Here is a 22,938-nt window from a genome sequence, read left to right as displayed (position 1 = left end):
CAAAGGGTAAGAGATCCTTTTTTTTTTTTTTAAGCTGCACAGTATTCTGTTGTGTAAAAGTACCACACATCTTATCCACTCATCTATTGATGGGCACTTGGAATGTTTCCAGATCTTAACTATTGTAAATAATGCTGCTATGAACATAGGGGTGCATATATTATTTCTGATTGGTGTTTCAGGATTCTTAAAATATATTCCTAGAAGTGGGATCACTGGGTCAAATTTTTTGAGGAAACTCCACACAGTTTTTCACAGTGGTTGTACCAGTCTGCATTCCCATGAACAGTGTAAAAGGGTTTCTTTTTCTCCACATCCTCACAAATACTTGTTGTTTGTTGATTTATTGATAGCCATTCTGTCAAGTGTGAAATGGTGCCTCATTGACATTTTAATTTGCATCTCTCTGATGATTAGTGATGCTGAACCTTTTTTCATGTCTCTTGGTCATTTATGTCCTCTTTGAAGAAGTGTGGAGGAGGAAGAGGGGGAAGGGAGTCAATGGGGGAAAAATAGGGGACATCTGTAATACTTTCAACAATAAATATAAATTTAAAAAAAAAATTCTGCATGCACATTCTGCATATGCTTTGTTAGGTTTATAACAATAAACTAAAAAGCAAATTGGCTTTTTTTGTCTTCCTTTTGTTGACTTGTATGAGTATTTTATATATTTTGGATATTAACCCCTTATCAGATATATCATTGGCAAATATGTTCTCCCATACAGTGGGTTCCCTTTTCATTTTGATGCTGGTTTCCTTTGCTGTGCAAAAGCTTTTTGGTTTGATGTAGTTCCATTTGTTTATTTTTCCTTTGTTTCTCTTGCCCTAGGTGAAAATGCTGCTATGTGAGATGGCTGAGATTTTGCTGCCTATGTTTTCTTCTAGGATTTTATGGTTTCATGACTTATATTTAAATATTTTATCCATTTTGAGTTTATTCTTGTGTATGGTGTAAGTTGGTGGTCTAGTTTCATATTTTTGCATATACCTATCCTATTTTCCTGGCACTATTTATTGAAGAGACTGTTTTTACTCTATTGTATGCTCTTTCCTTCAATGTCAAATATTAATCGAGCAAAATGGTTTGGGTAGATTTCTGGGTTTGTGGAAACACAATTAATTTAGGGATATTGACCTTATATCTTGAAATCTAGCCAAACTTATTTATTAGTTCTAAAAGTATTTTTGTGACTCCCTTGGGATTGTCTATAAATCTCTTGATATTTCTGATAAAAAAATCTATAGTTATTTGCATTGTTGTTCCCCTATAAGTAATTTAATGTTTTCCCTGGTTGCTTTCCTGTTCTTCATTTAGTTCTCAGAAGTTTAAATATGATGTATCTGTATGAAATTTTTTGCTATATCTAGTTTGGGGGTCACTGAGTTTCCTGTCTTTCACCAAATTTTGAAAGTTTTAGCCATTATTTCTGCAAATACTTTTTTTCTGAATCTTACTTTTCTCCTTCTGAAATTCTGATGATATGCATATTAGAACTTTTGGCATTGTTTCATGCTCCCCTCCCCCACTCCCCCGACTCTCTTCATCTTTTTAAACTTTTTTTTCTCTCTGTTGTTCAGATCAGGTAATGTCTATCCTTCTATCAAGTGCACTGATTTTTTAGTCTCAGCATAGATAGTATTGTTGTTGTTTTATTCATTTGGGCTATTATATTTAATAATTCTAAAGTTTTCATTTAACAATTCTAAAGTTTTCATGTGTTTTTTTATATCTTCTCTTTCTTTGATGATATTTTCTATTTTAACTTTATTTCAAGAATGTGATTATTGTTCAAGCATTTTTATAGTAGCTGCTTTAAAGTCTTTGTTAGAGAATCCAACATCTGTGTAATCTCATTGTTGTATCCATTGTCTTTTTTCCATATAAGTTGATATTTTCCAGATTCTTTTTGTCACATAATTTTGAACTTTATTATGAATACTAGTAGCCTGGTGCATGAAATTCGTGCACATTAAGAGGGAATTAATTAGTGGAGATATTTTAATATTGCTATTTGCCCTTTCTCTATAATACAAGTGTGAGAGATGAAAGGAAATTAGTAAAATGTATATGAAAATAATATATAAATTTATTAATAAATAAACAGTAACAAAAGGATATAACAAGAACAGAGGCATGATATAAAAATGACAAAAACATGATATGAAAACAACAAAAACATGATATAAAAACAACAGTGATGCAAACAATGACTGATAAAGTGATTAAACTTATTCTAATATCTCTCTGTACACCACATTAAGAGCGAAAACACTTCAGAGTGCTTGACTAATTTCCCTTGTGATGAAGTATTTAGAACTTTAACTGTAACGTCACATGCTCTTCAAACTCGAGAGAAAGCAACATATAACTGACCATGTGCAAAAACGGGTTCAGGTAGGAATATGCCTACTCTGTCTAGAGTTTGTCCTTGTGATTTATAAATAGTCATCACAAATGCTGGCATCACGGGAAACCATCATCGAATCAATTTAAATGGGAGGCCAGAGTCAGATGGGGACAAAATAATTCTTGGATTCAGAACAACCTCTCCCTCTGCAGATCCTGTTAATACTTCAGTTTCAATAATGTTAGGTCATAATCTTTTGATAATAAATCTGGTACCATTACAAAGACCCCATTTACTATTGAGATTTCTCAATAGCATGATGATTGCACCCACTTTCAATTTTAATTTATGACACAGCATTCCCGAAGGAGTAACACTATTAAGAAATTCAATGGGAAAATTTTCCTTTTCAGCATCATCTGTGGAATCAAAGGAATCATCACTCAAATATGTCTGAAAATCTCCATCCAGTATATCCAAAATTTCTTCATTTAATTTTTGAACATGCTCATTTTTTGGACAAAGAATTGCACATTTAGATATATTTTTAATATTATCTATAGATATAGTATTTCCAAAGGTAGCTTCAATAATAGATCCATTACAAATCATTTCACAGGGGATTTCAATAATATCCATTCCTAAATGAAAACTGCTATCAAGTTTGCCATCTCCAAGTTTTACTACCCATCCACTATAAGCAGAATCCTCTGATCTCATATTTGTTGTAAGAGACAACTTTCTGAAACATCCCAAAACATTGCAGTACTTTAAACTCGATTGTACTATAGCCGATCACATAGCATGTGGTACAATACTGAGACATTGTCGAAAATCCCCTCCAAGAAGAACTTTCCCAGCAAATACAACATTCAGACTCATAATTTCTCTTAGTAATCTGTCTATGGCATTTATAGCATGACTGGATGCCATGGTGCATTCATCAATAATGAGAAGTTGGGCCTTTTTAATAGTTTTAGCAACTTCACTCTTTATATTGAGTCTAGAAATTGAAGTTTCATTTAATGGAATTGGTAATTTATATTGGGAATGAAAGGTGTGTTCACCAAGAAGTAAATTTGCAGCAATTCCTGTAGATGCTGTGGGTAAAACAGTATCACCACAACCTCTAATATAATGTATTAAAACTTTATACAGATATGCAGGTGAATAGGATTCCTAGCTGGCAGGCCCCTGACAGCAAGCTGGCCACCTGTTAATTCCGTGAGGAATGGGGCTCCCTCCTCCCTCCTGTCCGGGTCCAGGGTGCAGGTGAATGGGGTTCCTGGCTGGCAGGCCACTGACAGCAAGTTATCCAACAGCAGATTCTGTGAGGAATGGGGTTGCCTCCTCCCTACTGTCAGGGTCTTATTTGAAGGCAGGACTCAGTACTTCTATGCTCTGCCCTGAGGGCGGGTTCCTGCCTGAAACCTTGCCCTAAGGGCGAGTTCCTACCTGAAACCTGGCCCTGAGGGCGGGTTCCTGCCTGAAACCTCGCCCACCGGGGAAACAGCTGGGGGAGGGCTCAGTCATTTTGAAGACGACCCCTGCAGGACTGACTTCCTTCCAGTTGGTCAAGCTTCTGGATGTGATGTTGCACCCAGGGTTTTTATATAAGTAGATTCTGAGTAATATATCATGAAGCTTTGGATCTTGATTAAATTCTATGAAAATTTTGAATTTTTTATTTCTGCAAACAAACATCTGATTTGGTTTAGTTATGACTATCCTCATTTGAATTGTCATTGCAACATCAGTGCTACTGATTGGTTTTCAAAACCACTGCAGTGCTCCTCAGACCTGTCACACATGTGTACCACCTGGAGGCCAGTCTGGGACATTGGTGGTAGTTTATCCTTTAGCTGAGCTCTCATCTCTCAAGGTCTACCTGCCTATGCTGTTTAGGTATAGATCCAGACATGATCAGCTGGTTGGTGGGGTGGGTCAGGGCAGGGGTTCACAAATAACTTTAAAAATTTGCTTCCCTAAGCTTCTTCCCCTCTGTAACCACCACAGTACTCTCCACTTCCCTGTGCTCTCCTTTTCACTCCTCCAGCAAGGATGTGGGGCTTAAGTTACCTCACTCTACTATGCACTTCCTGTGACTACGCCTGTATCTGTCCACACACTGGGAAGACAGAGATAAAAAATGCAATTAGCTATTGTAAAAAAAAAAAAGAAGAAGAAGAAGAAGAAAAGAAAAGAAAGAAAGAAAAAAGCAATTAGGATTGCCCCTCCCTTCTTTGGATCACAGTTCCCTCTCTCAGAGTTTTAGATTCTTGCACAACCCTGTTTCCCAAACCACCACTGCAAACAGTAGGATGGCGTTGGGGCTAAGGTGTGAGGAAACAGAGAAAGCATAAAAACAAAGAAGATAAAAAAAATAACAGGATTTCTCCAACTCTCTCTGAAAGTTAAGAGTTCCCCTTCATGCTCTCAGAGCCAGAACCCGAGGTCTTCTTCTGGAGCTCTCTGTGTCATCCTCCAGAGCTCCACTTCCAGTTTCAGGCTGCACTGAGTTCAGGCCAGGTACACCAAAGAAGTAAAATGGCAAATTTGCCACCAATTCAGTGGCACATGGAATTCGGACATGGTCCCCAATTTGTCAGCTCCTAATTACTTTTCAGAGTTTTCAAACAGCTGCCAAATTATGTGATAGGTTGAAAAGTACTTCCTCCATCTCAAGGAGCTGGAAACTTGCTGGTGGATTCTTAAGCCTTATTCTCAAAAGAAAGGCTGATGACTGACTATGGCCCTGAATCCAATAGATTCAATATTGAGGACACTTATTTGAACATTTCTATTTTGATATATTTTCAAACTTCAAGAAAAGTTGCAAGAATAGTAAGAATAGTACAAGAAACTCATATATTCTTTACTCAGACTTATTAAATGTTTTACATTTTGTCCCATCTGTTATATCATTCTCCCTCCTCCTCCTCCTCCTCCTCCTCCTCTTCCTCCTTTTTCCTCTCTCTTTCTCTCTCTCTCTCTCTCTCTCTCTCTCTCTCTCTCTCTCTCTCTCTCCTCTCTCCATATAGACAGTTAATTTCCTCCCCCTGAGTCATTGAAGACTAAGTTGGAGACATTATGTATTTCCTAAGAACAGAGAACATACTCTGACCTAACAATAGTACACTATCAATGTCAAGGAATTTAAAATGGACATAATGCCATTGTTTAACCTAAAGTCCATATTTAAATTTCAAGATCATGCATTTCATTTAGTTTTTGTCTCTTTAGTATCCTTAATCAGGAACAGTTTTTTTAGCCTTCTTTCGCCTTTCTTGAGCTTGACTTTTTTAAGAATACCAGTTAATATTTTGTAGACATCCTTCAATTTGAATTTACTGATATTTTCTCATACTTAGATTCCAGCTATGAATTTTTGGTAGGAATACCACAAAAGTGATGTTGTGTCTTTCTCAATGAATCATAGCAGGAGTCTCTTGCTGTCAATTTGTCCAAATATTTGTTTTATAACTTAAGGTAGCATTGACCAGGCTTATGCATCAAAAACTAATAGAATTTCTTCCTCAGAACAAGTTTAGGGGAATGGTGGAGGCTTGCTCTTATGAAACTTCTTTCTCTTGCTTTGTTTAGGTTAGTGGTTTTTTTGACCTAACATCTAGGGAACACATTACTTGCATTCTGCCTGGAATCAAAATAAGCCCTGGTTATACTCTTTTGCTGTGTGCTTGCTATTCCCAGCTGAGAGCTGTGCCGATGCCTGGGTAGCAGTGGGTCTCTTCCCACCACCATCTGGGCAACCACCCATAATTCTGCATGCCTGTGGTGCCCAAATGAATGGAGACTGACCAGCTCTGTGGGTGGAAAGGAAAAGATGTGCAGTATGAGAGGGCCCCAATTTTCATGGGAAAAAAGTCTATCTTAAATCTTACTTCTGTTTCTCAAAATAGTCCACTGAAAAACACATGTTTTTTTTTAAAATGAATTTTAGCCACAGAACCATTCAAGAGAGTTCAGTTCCTGAAAGCACTCTCAGCCCCACCCATCAGCCGCTGCTGCTATGTAGTGTCTGATCTTGTACAATCTGTGGATGAGTTGAGACAAGTAATCAATACTTCATTTATATATTTATAACTCCGCTGTAATGCAAGTCTGACAAAGCAAATGTCCATTAAGGAAAAAGAAAAAGAAAAAGAAAAATTTGCACCAGGGCATTTCCCATGGCTTCCTGCATGTATTTGCACTAACGAATTGAGGCCATCTCCTCAAAGAGTTCATTATATTCAGGTCAGTCCTGATTGAATGTGGTTCCATCTCACTGTGCAACTCAGCTATTAGTATCCAACTTCCAAAGCTACTGAAGGGAGATGAGGAAACAAATATAGCACTGAGCCTATACGAGGTGAAGACTATTGTCTTAAGTTTCACTTCCCCAGCAGTTTAAAACATTTAAAGGATAAATTATGGATTAGATCTTTGATCTGGTTTACTAGTCATAATATTTTGATATATGCCTTTCAGATACTTGAGGACTTCATCTGAGCACTGTAATATCAAGTAGCTTGCATTCCTGGATTTTTCTAGATTTTTCTCTCAATGGAATCCAGACATATCAGAAAGAAAGAAATATTTGACTTGTGGTAAGTGGAGGGGATAATGACCCAGGGCTATGGAGTACTTTCTCCAGTTTTTTCTGCTTGAGTGGCCAGAAGTTCCTTAGGACACATATGCAAAGTCTATACAGACACACAAACTCATTTTCTTTCAGTTTAAGAAAACTGATGTGCCCTGGACCAAAGTGGAGTATTTTGTCACCTTTCATAGCATTCTACTGTTTTAACTCTGGCTATTACTTCTGATGCTGCCCACTTTCACCATGAACAAATTTGCAATTTTTGGTATGTTTATAAAAGTTTGTAGCCATAATCTGTTCTATTGTTTCACCCCTTATCTGGTATTCTTGTGATGCTTTCTTTTCTACACTCCTCTTTTCCTTATATGTTCAGATTCACACTTCACTCTCCATTTCTCACCTTTCTTTCCTCAATATGTCTCTTATTAGAATTTCTTATTCTTTGCAGTCATCTGCTGGGGAGATTAAATACATTTGAAACAAGGCCCCAATGACCTTGGGCTATTTCTGTTTTGGAAAGGCCACTCAGTCCCAACCAGTCTGGGAGTTTGGCAGCAAACATGGGCAGGAAAAGGATGGCTCCTGAGGTGTCCTGAGAAATTGACCTACCATGTTTTGGGGTTAATCTTCATGTTTGATGGGGGCAGTCACATAAATGGAATCTAACTCCAAATTAGTTCTGAGGTCCTGGACTTCTCAGGCCCTAGTTAGGGAAAAGGATTTGCACTAGTTAGTGCAAATGCATGCAAGAAGGTGGCAAGAAAGAGTGTATGAGTCAGTGTTATTTCATCAGAATTTTCTCATCAACATTATCTTTCAGAGCTCTGAGGAACTCTCCAGCTTCTCGCTTTTCTGTTTGTTTTTATTCCCTGTTTATTTCTAATGTTAGACTCATGGCACTTTGAAGTTAACATGGACCTCAGAGCTGATCTAGTCTAGGCCCCTGTTTTGGTAGTTAATGAAAATGTACCTAAAGAGAACACAGGATCATGGAAAAAAATAATGGAAAAAATACCGGTTTTTAAGTCAGAGGGACTGGAGTTCACTTTGGCTCCATTTATTTAATTTCTCTGAGCCTTAGTGACTCATCGGTAAAATGATATTGGTCACATGCAGTTTTAGAGGAATGAATGAGATAGCATACTGAGCACCTGGGACATGGCTGGGATGTATTAGGCTCTGAATAACTAGTCACCTCCTTTCTCTTTTCTCCAAACTTGTTTTGATTTCCTCCTTGTTCTCTCCCCTTATTCCCTTACATGATTCTTTCAAGAAACTACCTTCCTTATTCTCTTGCTTTCCAGCTAGTTCTGTCTTTCTCCCTGTTGCTATTCATGGTGAATTCACAATCCTTCTTATAGCTCTTCTCTGGCTTTCACGTTCATCCATTCACCAGAGGTTTTTATTTTTGTTTTGTTTTAATAGATTTTTTATTGATTTTAGAGAGGAAGGGAGAGGGAGCGAAAGAAAAACATCAATGATGAGAGAATCATTGATCGGCTGCCTCCTGATGCCCCACACTGGGGATTGAGCCCACAACCTGAGCATGTGTCTTGACCAGGAATTGAATCATAAACCTCCTGGTTCATAGTCCAATGCTCAACCATTGAGCCACAACATTTGGGCACCAGAGGTTTTTTATAAAGGCAACTGGAAGCATTTCTTGATTCCTACAGCCCTCAGGCTCTTTCTCTCCCTTTGAGTTCCCATCTGACTTCCTGTTTCCATAACTCACATTGTCTTGCCATCCTGGTATCACTGGTTCTCCTTGTGTGCATGTGTTGTACCTATTGAAACTAGACTGGAAAATTCATGAGAGCTAGAACCACCCTATATATTATTTAGTTATTATTCCTTATTAGATCTCATGATAATCTCCCTCACATAGCAGATACACAATTAATATTCATTAGTGGATTAATATATTCCTGTTACCCTTTCCAAAGACACCTCCTCCTGTAGCATCTTTACCGAGGGGACACATAAACATGGAGTGAATATTTGGTTGCAATTTTACAGCTAATTAAATGTCTCTGAGTAAAACCACACTAAGTAAAGGGTGCAGTCCTTGCCTTTGGTGTCCGGCAAACTCACACTGTCAAGGTGAGTGGTTATGGAGAGACCATGGCCTCTGCATGCTGACTTCCTGTATTTGCACCAGGGAAGCGCAGAAGCTCGTGTCTGTGGTGATGAACTCTGCCTTTTCTTCTTGGAAAAAAACTATTTCATATTTTTTTTGATTTTTTCCAATATTTAATTTCTTTATTGATTAAGGTATTACATATGTGACCTCATTCCTCCCATAAGCCCCCCACCCCCACTCATGCCCTCGACCCCCTGTTGTCTGTGTCCATTGGTTGGGCTTATATGCATGCATGCAAGTCCTTTGGTTGATCTCTCCCCCTTACCCCCACCCTCCCCTACATTCCCTCTGAGGTTTGACAGTCTTATCACTGCTTCTCTGTCTCTGGATCTATCCCTTTTCATCAGCCTATGTTGTTCACTATATTCCACAAATGAGTGAGATCATGTGGTATTTATCTTTCTCTGACTGGCTTATTTCACTTAGCATAATGATCTCCAGTTCCATCCATGCTGTTGCAAATGGTTAAGAACTCCTTCTTTTTTTACCACAGCGTAGTATTCCATTGTGTAGATGTACCACAGGTTTTTAATCCACTCATCTGCTGATAGGCACTTAGGCTGTTTCTAAATCTTAGCTATGGTGAATTGTGCTGTTATGAACATAGGGATGCATATATCCTTTCTGATTGGTGTTTCTAGCTTCTTGGGACATATTCCTAGAAGTGGGATCACTGGGTCAAATGGGAGTTCCATTTTTACTTTTTTGAGGAAACTCCATACTGTTTTCCACAGTGACTGTACCAGTCTGCATTCCCACCAGCAGTGCAAAAGGGTTCCTTTTTCTCCATATCCTCTCCAACACTTGTCATTTGTTGATTTGTTGATGACAGCCATTCTGACAGGTGTGAGATGATACCGCATTGTCGTTTTGATTTGCATCTCTCATATAATTAGTGACTTTGAGCACGTTTTCATATGTCTTTCGGCCTTCTGTATGTCCTCTTTCAAAAAGTGTCTATTTAGGTCCATTGCCCATTTTTTGATTGGGTTGTTTATCTTCCTTTTGTTAAGTTGTATGAGTTCCCTGTAAATGCTGGAGATTAAACCCTTATCGGTGATATTAGCAAATATGTTCTCCCATGCAGTGGGCTTTCTTGTTGTTTTATTGATGGTTTTCTTTCCTGTGCAAAAGCTTTTTATTTTGATGTAGTCCCATTTGTTTATTTTCTCTTTAGTTTCCATTGCCCTAGGAGCAGTATCAGTGAAGAAATTCCTTCGGCATATGTCTGCAATTTCACTGCCTATGGATTCCTCTGGTATTTTTATGGTTTCCCGTCTTACGTTTAAGTCCTTTATCCATTTTGAGTTTATTTTTGTGTATGGTGTAAGTTGGTGGTCTAGTTTCATCTTTTTGCATGTGTCTGTCCAATTTTCCCAACACCATTTATTGAAGAGACTGTCTTGACTCCATTGTATGCTCTTGTCTCCTTTGTCGAATATTAATTGGGCATAGTGGTTTGGGTCAATTTCTGGGTTCTCTATTCTATTCCATTGGTCTATATGTCTGTTCTTGTGCCAGTACCAAGCTGTTTTAAGAACAAAAACTATTTCATATTAATCTGTGGGCCATCTCAGAGATGCATTCATTAGCAATGTAAAGGCCCTATTAAGTCATCGAGGCTGTCCCCTGTTCCCCACTGTGCCTTTTCAGGCAGCTTCATCCCTTTCACTTGAAACCCTTCAGATTAAATTTACAAATAGACTTTAAACGGGATCACCTCAAGTTGAATTCCTGTGCTCAGTGAAATGTTAGCAATGTATTATTTGGGTTGTGTAAAATGGGAGTGTAGTGAGGTTAATTTCTCCCTCCTCCCCACCTTAAGCTCATTATTGAAGAAAGTATGTGCAGACCTAGAACTTCTCATAATTCATCCTGCCTTCTGTTTCTTTAGAGTCCAAGCTCATAAATCTCTGTTTGTGTTGACACAATCGGTTCCTAGGGGCAAGTGGTGGTACTGCCAGCTGAGAATTATAGCTCCAGACTCCAAGCAAACTTAAAGAGACTCATTCAAAGAGTTATTCCCCATCCTTTGCTTGAGGAAGTATCAAGAGCTAATGTACCCAAACACATTCACAAGTGGGAGAAGCCACAACATATCAAACTAAGAGAACTTGATGCTTATTTAGAAACACAAACTCCCTATATTTTATGACGACAACAGAAAATGAACATACCCCACAAGGAACCAGCATTTGTCTATTAGAAAGTGCAAGATTTAAAAATATCAAATTAACACCATTCTCAAATTAACACTGTTCTCTTTAGAGATCACTTAGCTTTGAAATACAGTCAAGAGTAATCTAATTTTCCTTCTGCTTCCTTCCTGTCTTTATAGTGTTTGTGAATTTGCATCTCTATGACATATGTATATATTATGCATTTGAAAAAATTAAATAAAGAAAGTGAGAATTGTGGCACACTAGAACTCTAAGAACATTTAAAAGACTTAGTCCAATCCCTAATTTTAGAGATGAAGGCACTGAGTCCAAAAACATGTCTGAGAGCTGGATACTGAAAGCAGGGGCAGTGTCACAGAAGCCGTGAGACCCAGGCTCCCAGACCCAGCCCAGCATTCCACGTGCCATGCTACTGATGTACACATTAGCCAAACATCAGACAGACAGACAGACAGTTCCATTCATGTTGGCACATTCCCTTCAGTGGTTTTGAGAATTTTAGTATTAGAAAAAAGTTTGTGTAAGTATTCTTATTTCAAACTCAGGAAATGGAAACAAAATTGAAAAGTATTTAAGTTCGCTAAATAGAACTTTGAAATGATTTTAATGTTACTGTCCTCATTTTCAAAATGAGATGGTTGCCCGGCCCTCCACCTATGAACCAGGAGGTCGCAGCTTGATTCCCAGTCAGGGCACATGCCTGGGTTGCAGGCTTAACCCCCAGTGTGGGGCATGCAGGAGGCAGCCAATCAATGATTCTCTCCCTGTTTCTATTTTTCTCTCCCTCTCACTTCCTCTCTGAAATCAATGAAAATATTAAAATGAGAGGATTAACCAGATGATTCTTGAGTCCTCTCCAGCTTGAATACTCAAGAATTCTAATTATTGCTCCTTAACAATCCTGAACCTTTAATTCCCACAATTATAAAACAGAGCTAATTGTATTTAAGATGACAATGGTGACAGTTAATAAGAGGATACATAGAAAGTACATTTAATTCCTTCAATAAAAAACAATGTAAGTATAAACAGTAAACCACTCACAGCAACTCAAAAATAGCAGGAACTGTAGAACATAATCAACTCTAAATTAAATTGTATGGATTATTATTTCTTGGAGGATTATTTCTAACAAATGTTCAATTTCAGGTTGATTCCCTGCCACTCAGCATGCACCAGGGTAGTCAGAATGAACTAAAAAAAAACACTAGCCACTTTTTATATTTAACAAAACTAGCTATTATTAAAAAAGTAATTTATTTTTTGAAAATATAAATGCCAGAACTATGGTTTAATAGCATTTGGTTTGCTGTTTTGGAGTATTTACCTAACAGTGTCCTTCATTAGCAAGGATAAGGAAGGGCAATTGTAATATATTTTATAAAATTTAGAAAATGCTTTTTGTTTATTATTACCATTTTCTCCTTTATCATCTCACTTGCAAGTGTATATCTGTAAAGATGCTTAATATTGGTTCACGCTTTTGTATGAACTTGCCATGGCTTGATCTTGATATCTACTACATGAGCCTTGACTAGAGTGACCTAAATCTGACTCAACTTATCCCCATAGTCAGCCAACTATTTGTTTGAAATTTATAAATCCTTCTGCAGAACACATGCATTTAATGGCAAGGAAGAAAGGCTTGCTTCAGAAAGGAAGTCCACTGCCAGTCCACTGAGGTGATTTTTACTAGTTAGGGAATTCCTTTTAAGAAACAGAGGGGAAAGTGTGTGCATGGGTTTGTTTGGTGGGTGAACCCAGCCTGTAGATAATAGTTTCTTCCCATAATTTCCCTTACCTGTCAATCCTTGCCCACCTTAAGGGAGTTAACTTAACGAATACATTAAAATATTATTGAAGAATTACGTTTTATTCTGCACTTCTCTTTAAAGGGGATATAGAGAAATGGACACCTTTTTGAAGTGGAGCAACCAGACTTGAAAGAAACCATGTTGTCTGAGGAATAGTTAAGGGATAGATGATAGACTCAGTGGGAATATGTCTGGAGTCTTCAAATATCTGAAACATTGTCATGTGGAAGAATGACTCTCATTACTTTACTTGGCTTTAGTAACATGGAAGGACACATTTTAGCTTATTATAAGGAAATACTTTCTAAGAACCAGAAAGATTGGAATATTTGGTGAACTGTGACCCCCCACCGTGTCCCGTGATGGAGGCTTTTAGGCCCAGTGTGGGTGAACACAGGTCAGGGAGCCCAACAATGGTAGATGGTTGGACCAGATAGCCTCCCTAATGGGTATTCCAAGCTCAGAGATGCTAGGATTTTAACAGAGTGACTTTGGCCTAAAATTACTGTTTAGGTCTCTGTTTTCTCATCTATAAAGTGAATCATTTAGACTAGCTCAGCGGTTGTCAACCATTTTTTTTTTTCAGAATGGTAAACCTTTTGTTTCAGTAAATGGAATCTTCAGTAGAACTCCAACATACAAAGAGTTGAGAGAAGCTTCCATCTCTGGAGGGAGGGTTGACCTCTGTCCCCCAGGCCTGCCCACCTCCAGTCCACCTGTTCCTCCCTTGGGCAACCTTTGAGTACTTGGGAGAAATCTAAGAACTACAGGTTAAAAATCACAATACTTTCTTTTTTAAAAAAAAATATTTTATTGATTTTTTTACAGAGAGGAAGGGAGAGGGATAGAGAGTTAGAAACATTGATCAGCTGCCTCCTGCACACCTACTACTAGGGATGTGCCCACAACCAACGTACATGCCCTTGACCAGAATCAAACCTGGGACCTTTCAGTCAGCAGGCCGAGGCTCTATCCACTGAGCCAAACCGGTTAGGGCACAATACTTTCTAATATTCCAAGCAGAACTACAATTTTATGATTGTCATGTAATTCTACAACTATTCTTTAACCAAATTAATAAACATGAAAAAAATTTTTCAACCTGTTTCAGGCTGGAGGCTTACAGAGGGAAACTATGTGGTGCAGTGGTAAGAATATGAATTTCACAACCAGGCAAGCTTGGGTTCAAATCTCAGTCCTGTGTTTTATTAGCTTAGTAACACTGGATAATTTGCTTAGCCTCTCTAAGCATTAGGAGGTAAATTTAGAACAAAATACTCATCTCATGGCATTTTGGGGAGGATCAACTAGATCACTTATTGAAAAGCTTACACTGTGTTTGAAATATGAAATACTCAACTATGTAGCTGCTTTATTAATAACAAGACCAAATGAAATGGAACAAAGCAGTTTCTTCCTATAGCAATAATTTCTTATCACTGGTAGTAACAATTCGAAGCCAAGAACCTTAATATTACTTTGCAAAGCTTTCAATAACACAGGTCCATCTAGAAGAGGAAAGCTGATGGCATTGATATCAGCCTCCAGCATCCCCACAGACCTTTCTGTGTGACCTTAACTAAAGTCCTTGGTCATTTTGTGACTTTTCCCCATTAATAGAATGAAACTGCAACATAAAGAGGTATCTCTAAGAAGGACTGGGGTTTGGTTTTTCCAAGAGACCCTCACTTTTGGCACAACTTTTCCAAAAGCCAAAAGCTTTCTTGGTAAAATCCCAGAGTTACCTCTTATAACCCCTTCCAAATATTCTTGTTAATTTTTTTAAATCTGAGCATTGCCTACTCTTTTTGCCTAAAGTGGATGTATATTTGTTCAGCAAACATTTCCTGCACACTTACTCTGCACAAGAGTTTTAGAGGAAAACAAAGTAACTCATATGTTTACAGAGCTTACAGATTAGTTCAGACACTTGCAACCACAACCACACATCAGAGGTTCTTCAAAGGTGATTTTGCAATGCTCTTTATGCTCCTGCCACTCATGTTTCCTGCCTACTTATTCTTTATTTCTTGCCTTTGCAGGTTCTGAAGTTCTCTTGCTGCTGTCCATCTAAAGCACCCTTCTACATCAGCTTACGTGGCACGTCTTCCGGGTTCCCTGCTCCAAAACTAACTTTCCTGTTTTCTTCCATATCCCTCCCACTCTACAGGATCTGACCCTTAATGTTTGAGGAAACAATCTAAACAGCGAGTAAGGTCAATAGTCTTAATTCTTCCCCTTTTTACTTCTCACTAAGGGAGAATTTATGTTTTAAATAACCTAAGTAAATTTGAATTATTTAGAAGCAATGTTTTGTGGATGGGATGCACAAGGACACTTTCTGCTGCATTCCATTCTGAAGTTCTACTGACCTTTTTATGGAACCACAGAGGAATATGACTGGTTTAACAGCCACATAGAGGAACATATCTATAAGCAAAAATAATACTTAGTAAAAACCACCTCATAACCTTTGAGAGCAAGAAAAATATAGAAAGAAAAATTGAGGACAAGGGTATGTTGGGAAAGACCCTGCACATAGGTACATCTTTATTCTGGTCTTGAAGGAGATAATAGGCATATGCAAACTTGAACTATTTTTTTCCTCTCTTTTTGGAAGTTCTGAAAGAGGGATGAGAGCACACATATAGATTAGGATGGTCTGTTTAAGGATAATACCAAAGGTAAGTGTGATTTGGGGTTTAAAATATTTGCTGGAAGCTATTTACTGATTGGTTACAAGGAGGCAGCATGACTTATTGCTCATATCCCTCCTGTGGCCAACTTCCAGTCATTTATCACCTGGCACATTGGATTAAGACTGATAGAATCTTTAAGAAAAAAATATGGAGTGCTCTATTCCAGTAAGAAGGCACTAAAATGTGGAAATAAAATGGTCCCTGAAGATGAGGTCTACTAAGAAAGCGTTCCTATGTATCCTGTAGACATGAATAGTCCAGGGATTTGATAGTGGTGGAGAGATATATATACAAGATAAAATATCAGCAATATATTAAGAAAAACCACACATGGAAACATTGAAACCAATATGGATAATAAAAACTATAAATACCATATCTTCCCTACAGGTCCTCTACCTCACTTTCTGAATAAATATATTTATATGGCGATCCGGTATTCCCAATTTTTATGAAATTATTTAAATATTCCTTTAATAATTTTTCTAAAGATAAAGTAAATGGAATAAATAAGCATGAATTTCAAACACTCAGATCTTCCAAGATAACTCATAAATTAAAATATAAATTATAAGGTATATTAAAAAGTACTGGGGGCACAAATTGACATATAGGAAAAAGTCAAGTCATGGGCCTCAGCTGTGATATACAATTTATTGGGAACTTTAATAAAGAATTATTTAATGTATTTTCATAACAACATCAGTCCTGTCAGAGACAAATCTTAGATAATATAAGCTTCACTTGATAGGAGAAAAAATATTATTAAATATCAAAAGAATAAGATATTATGTACTCATGGGTATGTTTGTGTATGAGCATGAGAGCGAGAGCAAGCAGGGGGGCACTCATCACTAATGTGAAGTTCAGTGAAGGAAGATTTGGTAGGAGCATATTATGTATTATTTTATCTTCACCTGTTCAAATCAACATCAAGATCGGTGCCTGCTGGTGATTTGTAGGAAGGGAGAAAGCAAAAGTCAACATTTTAAAAAATATATTTTTATTGATTTTTTTTTTAGAGAGAGAGGAAGGGAGAGGGAGTGAGAGATAGAAACATCAATGATGAGAGAGAATCACTGAAGGACTGCCTCCTGTACACCCCCTACTGGGGATCAAGCCCGCAACCCAGGCATGTGCCCTTGACCATAATCGAACCTGGGACCTTTCAGACTATAAGCCAATGCTCTATCCACTGAGCCAAACCAGCCAGGCAAAAGTCAACATTTTAAGACAGCCGTGGGCAAACTACGGCCCACGGGCCGGATCCGGCCAGTTTGAAATGAATAAAACTAAAAAAAAAAAGACCGTACCCTTTTATGTAATGATGTTTACTTTGAATTTATATTAGTTCACACAAACACTCCATCCATGCTTTTGCTCCGGCCCTCCGGTCCAGTTTAAGAACCCATTGTGGCCCTCGAGTCAAAAAGTTGGCCCACCCCTGTTTTAAGACCATTGAGAAGAGTGGGGACCCAAGAAGACGTGCTTGGTACATATGTCCTGGGGAGAGGAAAAGAGGGAAGGTAGCAGGAAGGGAGATTGCTTTCCCTCAGAGCAACTCCAATTCTGCTATTCCAGGAGAGTGAGGACCTGCTCCCTGCTCTTGGCAACATCCTGAGGCTGAGGCAGGGCCTCGGAGAAGCTGGGCACATGATGCCTGAGGAAGTGCCTCCACACCTTTGGCCGCAAGCTTGGCACAGAAGCCACAGGGCAGAGATCATCACCTGGCCTGGAGCTATGTGCCTCTCGGCAGCCACCAGACAACAGAGGAATGGAAGCTTACCTGGTGTCTTGACCTGTGGGTCAAACCTCCAAACCCGACTCCAACCTGCTGAAGGTGATGATGAGAAAGCCTTGAGAATGGTTGAGCTAGTGTTTCCTTCAGCCTAGAAAGAAAGGGCTTAGAGATGATACCAAGTTGATTTATGGAGAGTAAACCATCTGAGTTTATAGACTCAGATTTATACCTGCTACAAAAGTATAAATCTTTTACCCTGTGTATCTGGAGAGCATAAGATCCTGAGATAGATTCCTGGTTCTGGCCCCACTCCACTATTAACCAGCCACATGTGACCTTAGCAAGTCTCTTAACCTCACTAACCCAAGCTTCTTTTTCTATAAAACTGGGATTAATATCAGTACCAATTTCAGATGGCTGTTGCAAGGATAAAATGAGATCATCTGTATCTTTGGCATAGAACAGAGGCTCAATAATTATCAGCTATTATCAATTATTATTATTCAGTTCTTTCTTATAATTATCCCAATTATTACCTAACTGTGAGGGAGATATCTATACCTAAAAATATCTTTCAATTCACAGCCCTGGTTATTCATAAATCTTTTTTCACCAGAGGCTTAAGAAGTAAACAAATTTTTTAAAAATAACTTTTTTTGTGCCCCCAGGAGACTACTAAATTGCATGTGAAACAAAACACCGTTAGGGAGATGTTCCTGGGAAGAAAAGAGATTTTTTCCTAGATCTTAAGTAGCTAATTGCTTGTATCCTGATAGGGGCTGTGCCTCCCCACTGCCAGGTAAGAATGCCAACTGTGAATGTAGGAAGTCCAGCCTGCTCTGTATTCTCCCAACAAATGGGGGTTAGCCAAATTTCTGATCTCCAAGGATCCAATGGGCTTGTCAGGATCTTAGAACACATGACAGATAGCGGAGGAGAGGAGGAGAATTCTTTCTTGTAAATTTCATGCTGGAATGCTCTGAGATTAGTCAACTTTAATTCTGTGGAAATTCAGTGTTCAGTTTGGGGCAGGAGTCTATGAACTTTTATCCCTAAGTTATACTGGGAGGACTATTTATACTCCTGTATCCTTAAATTGCTATGAAAATAGGGAATGCTTGTGAATGAATAATAAACTGATTTGTGTAAAGAATTGTCTGAGCTGAAGAGAGGGACTGTAGACAGTCCCCAGTATACCACAGTCCAGATCTGGCCCCTAATTTCTAAGTAAGTGGGAACCTAATGGCCTCTGTGCCTGACTTTCCTGAGTAGATGTGATGCATGTAGACAGAGGTGGGGAGTGTGCACACCCCTGTCCATGCTACAGGTCATGCCAGATGTTCATTGATGTATCTTAATTTATGTCCTTTTTGACCTTATTTCTGCTCCAGTCACTCAAACTATGAGTTCACCAACTCTGATTGCACAAGTGGGACCCTCTTAATGTATTCCCCACCTACTCCATTTAGCTTCTGCATGGGTATTGGCCCTCAGGATCTCCCACCTGGTTCCTGTTGAAAGTATCAGGGCTTATTGTCTCACAGTTGTGACCTATTGAGCTGTCTAAGCTCTCAGGTCCCCATCTTATAAGCCCAGGGCAACAAGGGCCAGCCCACCTGCTTCTGGACATTTCGTATGTCTTCAGTCAAAATGTATTTAAATAAATACTATCCCTCAAGGTGCAAAGCCTAGGTCAGGCATCTTGTAGGATACAAAGGTGTTTTTTTCCTTCCTAGGGGTCATGCCCTCACCAGTGAGATGACTACACAACCAGGTATCTCTGTGGCAAATGGCACAGAGAGTTAAAACAGATACAAGTTATTTGAGAGAGGAGGATATTCCCAGGTAAGAGCCTCGAGGCAAACTCTAAAAGAAGTAGACCTGGAAAGGAAAGTAGAAGTTTGGCTGTGTAGTCAGGGGGTAGCAGGGTGAGGACTGGCCTAGACTTATAAATGGAGCCCAAGTCTCCCCAACTCTCTGAAAGTAGAGCATTCCCATGAAACCTTTCCTAAGACCAAATAGTGTAAAGTGAAGAAGCAATTATCTTAGGACAGACATATCTTGCTAACAATGCAAAAAATAAATGGAGATACTTCACAGATGTTCTCAGACAGAGTTAAAAACTCCGGCAGCTTCATGCGGAGATGCCGAGGGCGGTTTCTGGGAAAAGAGCTTGGTGTCGTCCTCACTGCATGGGGTGCTGCCTCTACAACACTCGCTGAAGGCTGTTTTCCCTTTCCACTTTTTTTGATAAACGTGAAAATCATCTTGGGAATTTTTAGTTAGCAAAAACAGGTGCTAACGTAGGTCTTTCATAAAAGCCAAGTTGTATAATGTGAACCTTCAAATAGCATTTTTTGTGAGACTGTATTTGTGAGACTTTGAATCTGTGTCTTAGGTTCCCTCAAGGAACTATAGCAGGGAGACAGCAACTGAGTGGTACTCAGGAATTTTAGTCTTTAGAATTCTTTGAAAATAGAGTATTATATAGCAATAAATCCATAATGTAACCTTGAAGAATGGTCATGGAAGGGGCAGGACATTCGTTTCCTGTAGCTGCCATAACAAATTACTACAAAATGGGAGGCTTAAAACAACACAAATTTATTTTTCTTTAGTTACTGAGGCCAAAAGTCCAAAAATAGCATTATTGGATACACAAAGAATCCAGGGCTGTGCTCCATCCCAAGGTTCTAGGGGCAAATTGGTTCTTTGCCTATTCCAATTTCTAGGGGCTACCAACATTCCTTGGCTTGTGGGTGCTTTACTGTAACCTCTGCCTTGGAGTCACCTGGCTTTCTTCTCTGGTATCTGTGTGTAGAATCTCCCTCTGCCTATCTCTGCTAAAGAAATGTGTGATTGCACTGAGGGCCCATCTGGGACAATCCAGGATAAACTCGCCATTTCAAGAGCCCAACTTAGTCATGTCTACAAAGCCTCTCTTTTGCTATATAAGGTAACAGTCCCAGGTCCCAGGAAGAAAGATGTATCTTTTAGAAGGCTATTTTCAAGCCTACCTCAGGGCTTATCTTTATGCAGACTGTCTTGAATTTCTCTGCAGTTACTTAATAAGGTGTTATTGACCCAAAGGGGTTCTGGCCTCCCCAATACCTCTGTCCCATTTAGACCTTGGGCCTAACTCTAGAAACCAATACAGACCCCCCAATTAGCCACCTGTCTGGCAAAGTCCTCTTCTCAAACAAAACACTTTCAGTTCTTACCAACTTTATTTAAAAACTTAGAGAAATTGGTCAGAAGCTTTTTGTACACTGTCTGTGATTGTGCATGAGAAAGCAGCAGAGCTTTCTAAAGGGATAACCATTTGGAAATGTCTTCAGAAATTCAAATGCAAAGTTTTAGGATTGTTTGACATTGATTTCACCCATCACCAATGTCCACTTATGTGTTTGTTCCTTATTTTCTTCATTTTAATGTATCCATCTTACAATATTGATAAGATTCCCAAGTTGTGAATTTCAGGATCATTATCACACTTCTTAAGAAGTTAAAACTCTCCTCTTTGACCTATGCTTTCTAATACCACCTAAGGTATGCCATAATTGCCCACAAAGGCACAGTATGTTAGGTCTTATTGTCCAAATGAAACCCACTTTCACAGTAGGACGAGAGAGGGGGTAGATCTCCTGCAATTTACATCAGCACTTTTCCTCAGGAAATGCTGAATCTTGGCACCAAAAGAAAGTGTAAAAATGATAAATTTGTTCCCCAGTGTGGACCACTGAACTCACAAGACTTCAACTCCTATATTAATGGATATTAGAATATAACTTTTTTAATTTGGAGCCTCATTGCATAGTATAAGTAAAAAAAGCCCCAGCTATATCATCTTTAATTGCCTTTAGACAGAATGCTGATTACTTACTGAGGTCTTGCCATGTTTTTCTGGGGAGCCAGCAGAGTTTGTTCCCTGCTTTGAAAGCAAAGTTGGAAAAGATTATATGGTTATTATTAGAGAGGGTAGAGCTGTATGTCTGCAGTTCTTCCTGGTAATATCACAATTGAACAAAATGTGTGGACAAAGACATGAAGGGATTGTCAAGATGATGACTTGGTGTGTGTGAAGTTTGGAGAATCGTATACATTCACCCACCTAAATGTAAGGGAGCCTCCCAGCCACTTCTACTTAGTGTTCTTGTTAGCAAGAGTTTCAAAACAGCCACAGTTTTCATTCTGAGTCTGGCAGAGACCCAGAGAGAGAGGCTCATACTCAAAGTAGTGATTGCTGAGTCTTTCAGTATCCCTTGGTACAACTGATTAAAGCAAGTAATCAATACCAAACTTTGAGAAAAAACTAGTGTGGGCATGTTACAGATGACATCCCATGAATAAATAACTCTGATAATGGCATTCGTCTTACAATCAAGCTCATCAATAATTTAGCAACTATAATATCCATTAAAAGAACACCTAGGATGATCACTGCCAAAATAAAGAGTTAATTGGTTTATATCTTCTGGGAAGTCGCTCAAATAATATAGGGAAAGTAAAGTGGCTAATCACTGTGAAAATAAATGTAAAGCAGCTTCTACACCACATCCTTCCCTGCTGTAAGACTGTCCTTCAATAGCATTTCAAATCATACTTATTTGATTCAACTTCAGCCCAAAGAAGCTTTCAAAAAGGCCTTTTTCTTTTCCATGTAGGAATCAAATCTGTATGATAGAAAAATATAACTCACTGCTTTAAGTAAGTTAATTCACTGATCACCAAGTATAAAGGAATATAAATAATATCCTCCTGGGACTAAAATGTTTTTGTAATATAAACTAAGTATTCTATTCACAAGGCACTCTCCATTCTGCCTGATATCTCATTGTGTATGGCATCTCATGAGTAATGGTATCTCATTCACATGGTTCCAAGACTTTGGGGTGGTCAAATGGGCAAGAGAAATAAGGACCTATCCCAGGGTGAGAATAGGCAGGCAGAAGTGATTAAGGCCCAAACTATCCACTGAAGCCGGTGTTCCTGCTTTACCACTAAAGAAGTTAGGCACAAGGAAAGCAGAGAGATTTGAGCAAGTTAGGCTGTGGGTCCAGTTTATTTTGTGGTGCCTTGGTCATTTCTAAATGTTGATGAGGTAAAGCAAGTCATAGGCCATGCATTTGAGTCTGGGAAGCTTGATTATTACAGGATTTTAAAAAATGACATTCTTGTCAGAGTACCGACTGCATCAGGTTTTGCCTCACTAGTTGATCTGTCAGTAGATTTCTTTGGGCACTTTTGAGTCACTCGGATAAGGTTAGAGCATGTGAAAATCAGTGTTGAACATTATCATCTCCACAAACTTATTTGGGGGAAAATAATGTCTTTCAAACAATGCCCATGGTTACGCTGAGTCAGTAATCCTCTACACTAATAAAAGAGAAACATGGTAATTAGCG

The sequence above is a fragment of the Myotis lucifugus genome, unplaced genomic scaffold, assembly GCF_000147115.1.
Source record: "Myotis lucifugus unplaced genomic scaffold, Myoluc2.0 scaffold_29, whole genome shotgun sequence".
Lineage (NCBI taxonomy): Eukaryota > Metazoa > Chordata > Mammalia > Chiroptera > Vespertilionidae > Myotis > Myotis lucifugus.
Note: the sequence above shows the minus strand (reverse complement) of the source record.